Below are 14,699 nucleotides of genomic sequence, written 5' to 3' on the forward strand. Positions count from 1 at the left end.
GTTGTGAGTTTTCCGATGTGTTTCTAGAAGAATTGCCAGGTTTGCCTCCTATTAGAGAAGTTCAGTTTGGTATTGAGTTGGTTCAAGGTACCACTCCCCATTGGAATTGAAAGATTTGAATTCTCAGTTGCAGGAATTAACTGATAAAGGTTTTGCAAGGCCTAGTTGTTCTCCGTGGGGCAGACCAGTGCTTTTTGTGAAAAAGAAAGACGGTTCGATGAGGTTGTGTATAGATTATCGGCAGCTTAACAAAGTAACAATAAAGAATAAATATCCACTGCCTAGAATTGATGATCTGTTTGACCAATTGAAGGGAGCCACTATGTTCTCCAAGATAGATTTGAGATCCGATTACTATCAGTTGCGGGTTAAAGAGTCAGATGTTCCAAAGACTGCTTTCCAGTCTAGGTATGGTCACTATGAATTTCTTGTGATGCCATTTGGCTTGACTAATGCCCCTGCCATGTTCATGGATTTAATGAACCGAATCTTTCGACCGTACTTGGACAAGTTTGTAGTTGTGATTATTGACGATATTCTGATTTATTCTCCTGATGAGATTGAACATGCCAAACATTTGAGAACAGTTTTACAAATTTTGAGTGACAATCAGTTGTATGCCAAGTTTAGAAAACTAATTTCTGGCTTCGAGAAGTCGGATTCCTTGGACACATTGTCTCAGGTGATGGTATTAAAGTTGACCCGAGTAAAATTTCAGCAATCGTTGAGTGGAAACCACCCAAAAATGTGTCAAAGGTTTGAAGTTTTCTTGGATTAGATGGTTATTACAGATGATTTGTAAAGGGATTTTCCATGATAGCTACCCCATTGACAAGATTTTTGCAGAAAGATGTCAAGTTTGAATGGACTAAGAAGTGTCAGCAGAGTTTTGACAAGTTAAAGGCATTATTAACTGAAGCTCCTGTTTTAGTATAGCCAGAACCGGGTAAAAAATTTGTGATTTACAGTGATGCATCCTTGAATGGATTGGGTTGTGTACTTATGCGGGAAGGTAAAGTAATAGCATATGCTTCCAGACAGTTAAAGCCACATGAGAAAAACTACCCGACGCACGATTTAGAACTAGTTGCCATTGTATTTGCGTTAAAGATCTAGAGACATCATTTGTACAGTGAGAAGTGTCGAATATTCACTGACCATAAAAGTTTGAAATACTTGATGACCCAGAAAGATTTGAACTTGAGGCAAAGAAGATGGCCAGAGTTGATTAAAGATTATCAGCTAGTGATCGACTATCATCCGGGTAAGGCAAACGTTGTTGCTGATACTTTGAGTATAAAGTCTTTATTTACATTGAGAGCTTTGAATACTAGTTTGGTTTTATCAGATGACGGTTCTATTTTAGCTGAGTTGAGAGCTAAACCGATGTTTCTTGAAGAAATCTGTAAAGCTCAGAAAGATGACAGTGAGTTGCAAGCTAAAAGAGCTCAGTGTGAGTCAGGTGTAGAGTCTGATTTTTAGATCGGTTCTAATGGTTGTTTGATGTTCAGAAATTGGATATGTGTACCGAAGAATGATGAGCTTATTCGAAAGATCTTACAGGAAACACATAGCAGTTCTTTGTTTATTCACCCAGGTAGTACAAAGATGTATAATGATTTGAAGAAAACGTACTAGTGGGCAGGAATGATAAGAGATATTTCAGAATTTGTTTCTAGATGCTTGATTTTTCAGTAGGTAAAGGCCGAACATCAGGTACCTTTAGGTTTATTGCAGCCTGTGTTAGTTCCTGAGTGGAAATGGGACTGAGTTACCATGGATTTTGTAACAAGGTTACCGTTGACACCGAGAAAGAAAGATGCAATATGGGTTGTGATTGATAAGCTAACGAGTCGGCTCATTTTATCCCAGTTCGTACGGATTATTCACTTGAAAAATTGGTCGAGTTGTATATTTCAGAGATAGTCAGATTACATGGAGTACCGTTATCGATTATCTCAGATAGAGATTCGAGATTTACTTTGCAGTTTTGGAAGAAATTGCAGGAAGCTTTGGGCACAAAGTTGAGTTTTAGTACAACTTTTCATCCTCAGACTGATGGTCAGTCAGAGAGAGTTATTCAGATACTTGAGGATATGCTTAGATGTTGTGTTTTAGAATTTCAAGGTAGTTGGGAGAAATATTTGAAGTTGGTAGAGTTTGCCTATAATAATAGTTATCAGTCGAGTTTGAAGATGGCACCTTAAGAAGCTTTGTATGGATGTAAGTTTCGTATGCCTTTGTATTGGATAGACCTCAAGGAAAATCAAATCTACAGGGTTGATCTAGTCAAAGAAACAGAAGAGAAAGTAAAAGTCATTAGAGATTGCTTGAAAGCAGCTTCAGATAGACAAAAATCCTATGCAGATTTGAAAAGAAAAGAGATTGAGTTTGAAGTTGGTGACAGGGTATTTTTGAAAGTATCCCCGAGGAAGAAAGTTCTCAGATTTGGCAAGAAAGGCAAACTAAGTCCACGTTTTATTGGACCATTCGAGGTGACTAAAAGAATTGGGTCCTTAGCATATCAGTTAGCTTTGTCGACTGAGTTAGAGAAGATTCATGATGTATTCCATGTGTCTATGTTACACCGTTATCGTTCAGATCCGTCACATGTGATTTCTCATACAGAGGTTGAGATTCAGCCAAACATGACTTACGGTGAAGAACCGGTAAAGATTCTAGCTTGACAGGTCAAGCAACTAAGGAACAAAAGCTTTGCACTTGTGAAAGTATTGTGGAATAGGCATGGGGTAGACGAGGCTATGCGAAAACAGTACGCAAATTTCTTCTCAGGTAAGATTTTTTGGGACAAAAATCCCTAAAGGGGGGAGAAATGTAACATCCCGAAATAGGGCCTAAATGGAACAGTGGTTGCGAAACCACGAATCTGAGATAGAAAAGTTTTTTGTGATTAATTTTTATGATTTACCGATTAATTGGATGCATGTGTTAGAATACTGATAAGAAATTTCAGCCATTGCATGTCTAAATTGCATAATAAGGTTTAATTGCAAAAGTGGGTAAATATGAGTTTTAGATGATAAATGATTTAATTGAAGTGCATAATTGAAGTAGAGGTCCTTTAATGGTAATTATACCATTAGATTTTAATGGAAAAAAATGGGTATGCATAGATAAAAATAACTAAAGTTTTAATGAAGGGCATTTTAGTTATTTGGTAATAAAAAGAATTAAAAGGGAAAACGATGGCAAAATGTGCTCATCTTCTCCATAAGGGCCGAAATTTCAAGGACACCATAGCTAGGGTTTTTTCACTTTGATAAGCTCATAGTAAGTGCATCCAATCCCCGTTTTTAATGTTTTTTTACGTTTTTGGAGTCCTCGTAGCTCGATTTAGCTTATTCTACCATTAATTCATGTTAGGGTTCATATTTGGAAAAATACTCATAGGTGAAATGTGTTTATTTTGATGTTTTATGGTAGAATATAAAGTTTGAGATTATGTTAAACAACTTTTTCTAAGCGATTTTAAGTGAAAATGAGTAAAACAATATAATCGGTAAAAATACCTAATGTTCATAAGTAAATGTTGGAGTGGGAATTTGATGTTTCCATAGAACGGAAATATGTTCAGCATGTCATAAAACATAAAAATAAGGGATGAAGTTTAATTTCTGAGCTTTGGGGCAAAAGTGTAAATATGCAAAGTTTAGGGGCAAAATCATAATTTTTCCAAAGTTCGAGTCAAAGACAGTTTTGATGAATGTGAGTATTAAATAAGCTAAATTTGCTATTATAGATCAAGAAGAACGAAGTCCGGAGCTAGACTTGGGAAAGAAAAAGGTTTTTGTAACGAGGTAAGTTTATGGTAAAAAAATGCAAAATTTCAATCATTATTATGAATGTTGTTATTTTCCAACAATTATGTACTTATTTCAGGAAATTATTTCATGTTGACTCAAGTATGAGATGATAGAGAATCAATGTTAAAAAGTCCCATTGAAACATTAGGAATGTATCGGATACAAATGTCATGACATTAAGAGAATGAGATCCCATGTAAGACTATGTATGGGACATGGCATTGGCATTATTGAGGTTATGAGAGGTCCCACGTAAGACCATGTCTGGGACATGGCATTGGCACCAAGATGAGAGGTCCCCCATAAGACCATGTCTGGGACATGGCATGTGCACCGATATGAGAACTCCCGTGTAAGACCATATCTGGGATATGGCATTGGCAGTAGAGGAAACATCCCATGGAAGACCATGTTTGGGACATGGCTTTGGCATGTTATTATCAGACAGGAAACCCGAGTATCCTTAGTATTCCAAGTGGTTCAACGGGCTAGTAAATAGACTATGTTACATGAAAGTTTAGGTAAAAACATAATAAATAGATTCAGGCGAGTTATAAGGGTTAAGAATATTTCAGTTATCAGTTGAGAAAGAAATTTCAACAAGGGAGGATAAGTTATAATCATGAGTTATTTAAGTAAGCAAGTAAGTAAACAAGTAAGAGAGTAAGTAAAGAAGAAAGTAAAGATCATGATACTTGATGATAATTTATGAGCATAATTATTTATGATAAATGTTGTTATTTATTTGCCTGTAAACTTACTAAGCTTTACGCTTACTCCTGTTATTTTCTTTCTTTTTTATAGTTTCTCCAAGCCAATTCAGGGATCGTAAGAGCATCGGAGATCGTTTCACACTATCAAAAGACATCTCGGTATTTTATGATTCGAACGATTAAGTTATGGCATGTATAGGGACTTAGTTATTTTGTGTGTGTCCTTATGATGTGGCTAATGAATAGCATGTAAATTTTCAATAATTATTAGCTATTTAAATGGCTATTTAAGAACATGTTTTGGTGTTATGTATGCCTAAATGATAGTTAATACAAAGAAATTATAAAAGAGTAAAAATTTGCAATGGAACAGTTTTTGGACAGTAGCATTGACGTGATTTGAAAAATAACCAAGGATAGTAGAAATGAAATTAGAGACTGAATGAGATATAGAATTAATTCTTATTGAGTCTATTTTCACATGAAAGAAACGGTGTAGGAAAATGAATTTTATATTGATATTTTAATTTTAGTGAGACAGGGTTAGAATGGTTTTTGAAGTCCCCTGTTCTAACTTTAGAAAATCATTAAAAATTGTATCGAAATAATTATGAGTCATAATTTATATATGTAGATTTCTTAGTGAGTCTATTTTCTAAAGAAACAAATAAGAACATTATCCGAATTTTTTACAATTAGATAAATGATTTTTAGTGAATAGGGGTCATAACCGTTACACAGTGAAACATGGGAGACTTTAATGAATAAACTGTACTATTTGGCTAAACCAAAAATTTTGGAAATTTTATGGTACGAATATATATGAGTCTAGTTTTAGGAAAAAATTACGGATCTAAATTTTGAGTTTCGTAACTCGGGTTATAATTAAATTAGTAACTATTACGTAGGTGGAGAGTTTTATTGTGAATAGTGAAATAATTTATTTTAATTTGTTTAAGTGTTCGAAAAATTTTTAATGTTCCCGGTTTGGACCCGAACCATTTTTGCTGCATGTTTTAAGGTCTTAAGGGTCCTTTTTAGGGACATATTGATTGAACATGAGTGAATTAATTTTAAAAGCAATTTTTTATGCTCCGATTTAGTAAGTTAAGTCAGTTAACGCCTCGTGCTCAACTCCGGCAACTGTCTTAGGTAAGGGGTGTTACAGTTTTCATGTATGATCTTCTACAAGCACAACTGAAACTATTTTTACAAATTTATATGTTTTTCTGACAAGCAGACAAAACAACGAACTGGGTCTCACATCTTTAAGCGAACCCAACTCGCAACATGATTTTCAGACAAAGTCCAATTTCTATTTTAAACTAAGTACTTTAAAGCATATGTAGATGATTTTTGATTATTCAATAATTTCTCACTGAACACACCCACCCCTCTATTACTTCGCAAGTAAGTAGGTTGCAAATGGCAAGAGGTGAGGCGAATGGTCTAAGCGAGGTTAAGTCCTGAGTAGATATCAGCGAACCTAGGGAAGAAGTGATGGGATTTTATTTGTGTAGTTTTTTCTTTGGATTAGACTTATTTGGTTTTTGCCATAGTTAGTAGATTTAAATTTTTTTAATTTTATTTTGCTTTTGCAGACCATTTCTTAAAATATTTAATTATCTTTTTATTATGAATAAAGTTGATGTTTTTTGTGCATAATTGTTACGTTCTATTACCTTAACTTTTATCAAAATATGCGTGTAAGATTTATTGCTAAGTACTATTTTCTACGACCATTGTATGTTTGCAACCTTGAAAAATTACATGCATACCCCTATTAGCAATAACTTTACTATTTCACGAACCTTGGTAAGTTGAGAAAACCCATATATATATGAGAACCCATGAGTTTATACGTACCCTATTAGAGCATGATAACCTATGCATATACGATTCCTTTTATTTCAAAGTTTGTTTACTTAGCAAACCTATATTAAATGGTAGCATATGAACCTATATTATTGTAACCAAACTTATGTTCATGAGCGAACTCATACTTTATTTGTGATGCGAAATCACGTTGAATGCTGCTATGTGAACTTATGTTGAGTGATGTTTGCAAACCCTTAAGATGTTGTAGATTGATATGCGAACACTTCCTCTATTTGTTTTATAAGCTCACATGTTTTGCATGATGTTATGCCATTCTGCTGCAGTATGTAAAACTTTGGACAATTCCCAGATTATGAATCTGTGGTGTGTTGGAGGTTACGTAGGGAGCTAACGGAGAGTCACTCTAGTGGCTAATGTGGCATGTCAAATTTTGGTCGAACTTACTCGACCGGGTTTGGGGTGTTACATAGATTTTTTGAGCTCATTAGTTTGGTGGATAGAGGCTTCATATGACTGGCAGATTTGGTTAAGAGAATGCTCGCCAAAGAGAAGGGCCATTTCAAATTCTATTTGCTTAGCTTCAGCTTCAGTACAAGCCTTTTGAAAGGCCCAGCTTGCGATACCACACTCTGCTGCCAATATCGAAAAGGAACCCACCAGCTCGGTAAGAGTGGGCTTAGAATCCCAGTGGAGAGGGAGGAAGGATAGTGAACTCCTTTAACTCTTGGGACAACTCCTTATATTATTTTTGTTGGACAGAAAAGAGAGAGAAGGGATATTACCAAATGCTAATATGTTTTTTCCAAGAGAAGTAGGTCTGAACCTCACCTGAAGGACGAGTACAGTAGAGGGTGCCAATCAAGTAATTGATTACCATTGCTCTCCCCGGTGCTGGAGGACCTTCTTTCAAACCTTGTCCTCTTGTGAATACTACCACTCACTTAAACCCTGATGTTAGCCATTTCCATAACCTACTGTGCATTCTCTATTAATGCTTTTACGTCTATAAATTCAGGTTGAGAGGGTTGCCCTAGGATTAAAGGAGAAGTAGGACCTATAATATCAACAGAAGGGTCAACGGAATTCTCTGTTAAAATCCTATATGATGACTCACCCCTGAAACCTAGTGATGAGGATGACTAGTGGCGGTGAGGTATGTTGTAAAAAGTATAAAAAAAATTTAGGGTCTCCCTTCTTTTTCCAAAAAGCGCCCAAGATAACTCATTGTTGGGCCAAATGGCCATGCCTCTTCGGTAGACTGCAGCACCTTGATACTTACACCAAGATATAGACCAGTTGCCCACCAACCATTGGGCTTCTTTCCTTTAAACAGTAGCAGAAGATATTCTGGACAATGATGAGATTTTTCAATTCCAGAGTGCGCCCAAGACTCAACCTTTCAACTTGCTTTACGATAATCCCTATGTCTAGAGGTTGAGACTAAACACGGGTAAATTCCTTGGAGATCGACCATTTGGTGGGGAAACCAGATCTATTGGGGAGGTTACTCCTCACCAAGATAAACTTATTGTTCAAGCAAAGGTGAGAGGCTCAATTCTTGAGTATGGGTTCGCAGTCTTGGCAACACTGAAATAAACTATCCCAACTGAAGGCCCCTAAGTTTAGACCTTTAAATGATAGAAGCGTTGGAAGACGCCAAGCGTGGGTGGCTCATTACAAATGTTGTAGTCTAGGACCATGCTGAAGAAGGGATGTGATGGAAGGTGGAAGCCAACCTCTAACAAATAGAGAGGCAGTATGAGACCTTCACTAGAATCACTCAAACGTCTCTCCTCATTGATGATTTCGAAGTGATAAGAAAAATTTGGTAACCGGATACCTCAGGCTGCCAAGTAGTTAACCATCTCCTTCTGGGCAGTTAGACAACTATACAGAGGGGTCATGGTTGAAGTACTAGTCTTTTGGGACTATGGTTCATCACCATTTGCAACCATAGAGCTTTCTCAGTGACCTCTTTGTCTTTGACGCTCAAAACCCTAGCCCTCCGTCTTGGCACTGGTATTATCCTGGGCATGCTGATATGAAATAATAAGTAGGAAAAGAAGAATGAAGGATTACCTGGAAGAAACACAAGTCATGGAATAGTCACACTTGCATAGCCCATCTAATGTTTCTTGATATCCTAAGTAGACTATGAAAAACAAATAAGTATGATATCTCATATCAACTTATTCGAGCATGGCCATGCATTTCTAACCTCACTCAACCAAGTGGCCTAGGATATTTCTCCCATTATGTAGAAGGGACAAATTCTATATTGATCAACCATATCCCACCACATAGATTGTGGTATATCCAACATCAGGATTTATAGAACAACCAATTACGGTGGATGTTTGACTGTATCAAAATATACGACTCACGATGTTGGGATAAGATGATCTCAAGTCTGAGGATCGTTTACATAGTAATCACTATGAGTAATGTTGTGACTATTACATAATAATCCAAGAAACATACTCATAGCGGGTCAGTCCAGTATGTTGTTCTCTAACACACATACTCATGTATTGATTTTGACATCTCATGTCAATGACAACACTTTTTCATCAATCAACTACACGTTAGTCTTAATGCATTATTGTTGTCCAAGCCCACAATAATACTCAACTAATGACCTTTTAAGAATAATCATATTATTCTCAGGACATTGTTCTAAAATAGTTTATTTATATACAAAGAAAATAAACAAAAAATAATAATGGCTATGCCTTATATTAATAAACGAGGTAAAATAAGTATGTTATTACAGTCATATCATGATTGGTCTTTGGCATACTCTAACAGTTGGGCCCATAACAGTTGGGCCCATTACGTTACTTGGGTAGCCCATGGTGGAAAAGCCAAAATTCTTATTTTAGGGCTAGTCGTTTCACAGTTCCCCCTAAAAATCCCATTGTTTTTCCCTCCTCCATGCTACAAAACCTACTCTGCACATTTAATTTTTCTGAACCACCAACACTATCTCATAACGACAATTGTGAGGTTGGGTCGTATCATACCCATTGGCCCATTGGGAATTTGTTTCCCAATTATTTGGGCCTGTAACCTTTTCACTTTCCCTCTAATTTTTCATATCACCAAAGTCAGGCCATAATTATCAACCTCTCATCACTCACGTCATACCACATTTACTCCTTACTTTGTCATCATTTTATTTTACCCTAACCTCTTCAATTCTTTTACAGGTACCCTAAATTTTCTTTCTCTCCATGCTTATTTGTGCTTTCTTCAAACATTGCAAATTTTCTTCTTCCTTTTCTACATAGACTTTTACATTAACTTTCCACAATGGCTATATGATCTACCCCTCAATCATCTGCTATACCACCTCGCACTTTCTTTAACACTATGCAGAAGAATGGTACCACAACAACATCTCCAAATAACCCTTTGTTTGGAAAAAGGCTTTCTTTTTAAAGATGAGCCTTGCATGGGATACGATGCTTTTATTTATTCTATCATTGAGCAACATGGATGGCAAATTTTTTGTTTGCATCCGGAGAATGTGCTGACCAAGATTGTTCGTGAGTTCTATGCCGACCTTGCTTCCCCAAATGTTGCTTTTATATATGTACGAGGAGTCTTGGTCTTATTTGATGAGGACATGATTAATGCTCAGTATGATCTTTCTGATATCTAAGATGAGCATACCGATTTTGCTGCAATCGTCACTATTGATGGATTAACTCATGCTCTTCAAGACCTATGTGTGACAGGAACTAAATGGACAGTGTCGAGGCAAGATTGTTACACCATGAAAAAGGCATCTTTGAAGCCCAAGTGTAGGGTTTAGTATCACTTCGTTAAGATGCGCCTACTCCGTTCTACCCATAACTCAAAAGTTTCTAAGGAGAAAATGTTGTTGCTCCATTCCATCATGCAGGGTAGGAAATTAATATGGGTAACATGTAATATCCCTAAACTGGGTCGAGTAGTTTCAAGTATACTTTTCAGGTTCCAAGTGTGAAACTAGGAATTTATGGAGTTTCTAGTAATTTTTAATTTAATTTAGGAGGTCAATTTCATCTAAAATCGATTAAATAATAATCCAAAAAAATAAAAATATTTTTGGAAAATTAATTTTAAAATAATTAAATAATTATTATTGAGAATAATTAACTTGGGTCAAAAAAGAATTTTAAAATAATTTTTATTGGGGTTAATTTGAGTTAAATTTAAATATTAATTAAATAGGATTTAATTGTAAAATAAGAGAAATGTTGGAGTACTTATTTGGAAAATAAACCTTAAAATTCAAAATTTTGGAGGGTGGATCAAATGGTAAAGCAAGGAAAATGTGGGAGTGACCATTAAACAAATTTCTCAATTTTTAAATTTCTGGTGGGCTGTTTCAATTTTAAACACAATGCATCTAGCCTACTTTTCACACAATTTACATCAAATTATAGAGCTATAAAATTTATTTTCTTTGCATGGTTTTAAAGATCTATCATCAGAAAATAGATCCAACCATTTTCCTTCTCAAAATACTCTCTCAATTCACCCGAAATTACTCTCTAAAGTAGCCAAAAGTATTTTGAAATTTCTCAAGCTTCTTAAATCAAGATTTCCAATCAAAAAATTTATAGCGGATCAAAGGTAATCTTCAATCCTAAACTTGTTTTTGTGAAGATTAAAAACATTTTTACATGATTTGAGAGGAAATTAAAGGATTTTTATCAATGTCGTCTTCTTCCAAGAACACATGGTTTTTTAATGGTGGATCTTTAATTTTGAGAGGAAATTCACAAATCAATGGATGTTCCAACTCAAAATGGATCTATTAAAAGGTTTTTGGTCTTATTTATTAAGATTAAACATGATTTGTGAGGTAATTTGAAAAAATCTGAATTTCATCTTCATGAACCGATTTTCCAGATTTTTGTGAAATTGATTTAAATGTGGAATTTATGCTCATTACATGTGTATCTGGTCTAGTATTGATGTTTGGAAGTGATTAGGAGGGCTGGAGATATCGATTTTGTGAACAATCAAGTTTTCGACTTGATGTTACAAATCCGGTAAGGTATCTTTGTGAGTGAATTTTGATTAGTATAGTTAACTAAAATTTGTGTTTATTATAGCATTAGAAAGGTGGTAATGTCTACTTTACCTCTGTTGAAGCTCTGAATTTTGAAAAGGACCGAGATAACAGAAATTGAAGCTTGAAATTGCTTAGTTGATCACTTGTTGTGATAGAGTAAAATTGTATGGTGAGTGTTTCTAAGGGCGATTTGGTAAATTGACCCATAATTATATTTAATTAATAGCTTAATTAATGATTTCAATTAATTAATTATGGTTGAATGGCTGCTTTTTCAAGATTGGTACTAAATGTGCAAAAATTAAATTTGTATTGGAAAAAAATAGTAAGTAAGCTTTTGAGTGGTGTTGTGCTATTTAATTAGATTAATCTTAAGGATGATTTAAGGCATGTGTATTGAAATTTTTTAGCATGATATGTTGGTACTACAATTGGTAATTGAATATGGGAAATTGGAAAATGAATTGCTTGATTTTATTGGGTGTTAAATGCTATGTTACATGTTACACATAAGCATCTTGTCACATTAAATTAAGCACAATAATAACTAATTTATATGCTATGTTTGGCTAAATATATTGGCAACATGCATGGTGGATCCGTTGGATATAGTTGGCATGTCATAGGATTTGTGGGTAATCACCTTTATTTGTGACATTGTGAGCATATGGCTCTAGGTGGACTAATTTGTTTGGAGTAGATAAGGGAGTGTTGAGCTTGAGTCTCCACTCAATGGGTTATTTGAGGCGCTATAACGGAGCGTGTGCTTCGGCGTGCTGAACTCAGTGGATATTTATGGGAGTTCGAAGATTCGTTTATCCGATGTATGATCACTCGATTAGGCCATGAGAAGTGTATTCCAATATATTTATATGCGATTGTTGCTATATCAATTGATTATTGATAGCCATGAACAATTGATTTTTGGTATTGGAAATGCTTACGGATATTAAATTGACATGATTAATTATTTTGGCTGACAATTGGTGAATGATTGGTTGTGAATTAAGCATGAATTGGATGTTAATTTTACTTGTTGTTTTTATTAACATTCACTGAGCTTTTTAAAGCTCACACCCTCACAATTCATACAGATAATTGTCGGGATTGAGGAGCTAAGGAGCTGAGCAAGAGAGATCCATGAGATTTAGGCTTGGTAGAGACTTTATTACACATTTTAGAGACTGTAGTTGGGCATTGTGGAACTCCCGGAAATTAGCTTCATTTTGGTTGTAAATGGACTTTGGAAATTGAACATTTATTTTGGATGATTTTATAATAATTTTGAGGCATGTTTAAGTTTAATTATTGATTGATTTACGGTGTATTGTTGCTTGATAACATGTTAATTAATAACACAGTGTAACACTCGGGTTTGTGCAAGTGTACACAGTCGTTATCAAGTAATAAGTAAATATCAAGTTATCGTCTCCACAGGGATTGTATTTGTGCTAAGTCACTTAATTTGTAAAATTATATTAACGATTTGAAAAATAAAAACAAAATATAGTTGAGAAGTGGTATAAACTAGATGCAATGATCCCTAATGTAAATTATCCTAATAAGCAGACTATATGAATGAAATAGATTTTAGTAAAATTAAACACAATTTGCAACAATTATAACATAAATAAACTAAGACAATTACTTTAATTAAACTTAATTTATTATCATCATGCTTAATAATATTCGGAAAAACATTCCATGGCAACTCAATCTTTCATGAGTTTTGGAAACCAAATTAGGTCCTTTCGGAATCCTTTACTTAGTAAATACGCATTTTACTGATCCTTATTTACTAAGGGTTTCTTAGCATTCGTGTGAGAAAACAGGGACGTGTTAGGTTTGAAATAATTTAATCACACAAATCTAAAAACTATGCAGATAACAGAGCCTGGTTAGGGTTGTTATACTACCTACAATTTAATTAGGGTAGGATCTAAATTGAGCATGCACATTTCAATTATGCGTCTATTAGCCGTCCTCTGGTGAGGATCGCTCAACTAATTTAGGTGCATTTCAATCACGTATGAACGAAATACAGACTTGATTTTAATTGAAAACATGATCGACTGAGGCACAAACATTATAAGCATGAATTACATAAATATTATTTAATCAAAATAATCATCGCTATCATTGTTTTAAACAAGAACATAGAACTCATAGTAAACATCTTTAAATTAAATTAAAGAAAAGAAAGATTAAACTCAATTTAGAGTGGTTGTCACCCAAGACTCTGACTAACGAGGTTCCTTCGCTTCTTTGCGTTGCTCCTTTGCTGATGGTTCTCCAAGGTGGCCGACCAAGGGCTCTTTACGAGGCTAATTTGCTAAAATCCTTATGCAAGGATGATGATAGGCGTGAGAGCTAAGAGAGTTGAGAGAGAGGATGAAAGATGAGAGGGATGAGGGATGAGGGATGAGGGATGATGTGAGAAATGAGTTCTTATTTATAGGTGAGGCAAGGAGCTAGTTTGCTAAAATTAGGTCGGCCATGAATTGAGGAAATGCGGCTGATTTTTCCTTGATTTTTGGTCAATTTGAATGCCACAACAACTTAGGACTAAGACTCGGTCTCCAACAAATCTTCAGGTAAATCTCTAATTTCTTCAACTCTTCAAGGGCCTTGTATAATTAAACCAAAAATTGGTTTATGATCAGCCATGTGTAGCCAATAATTGGGTTGACTTGGTCCCCACTTTGGACGGTTTTTGCAATTATAAGAAAACTTTCAGACCTGTCAAAAATAGCAGATAGTTTAGAGGACCAAATGAATTAATTTAACCACTTTAATTAATCAATTTACTTAATTAATTAAACCCAATTTTATTAATGAAATATTTACAATGAATTATTAAAATATAACATTATATTTTATTATTTAATTTAATCATGCATGGCCCACTTCATAGCTTAAAAATATAATATGCTTAGATTAATATAAAATAAGACATTTTATGCATGAAAACTATATAATAAAATATAAAATCACATTTTAATAATTTCTATGTCCTAATTTCATATTTTCACATATTTCATTAATTTATTAAACAATTACTTGGTCTTAACAACAATTTTAAGTAAAAAGGTGATGAATTATATAGGATTTCTACACGGGCGTGTGGGATCTACCTAACGGTTTTTCACGACACGAATACGGTCATTTAATGACACACAGTCTAGGGGACACGACCGTGTGGGTTTGGGGGGGTTTGAATTTTTGTCTTTTTAAATTGGTAGTCTAATTAGTTTA

This window comes from Gossypium hirsutum, chromosome D06 (assembly GCF_007990345.1).
Source record: "Gossypium hirsutum isolate 1008001.06 chromosome D06, Gossypium_hirsutum_v2.1, whole genome shotgun sequence".
Lineage (NCBI taxonomy): Eukaryota > Viridiplantae > Streptophyta > Magnoliopsida > Malvales > Malvaceae > Gossypium > Gossypium hirsutum.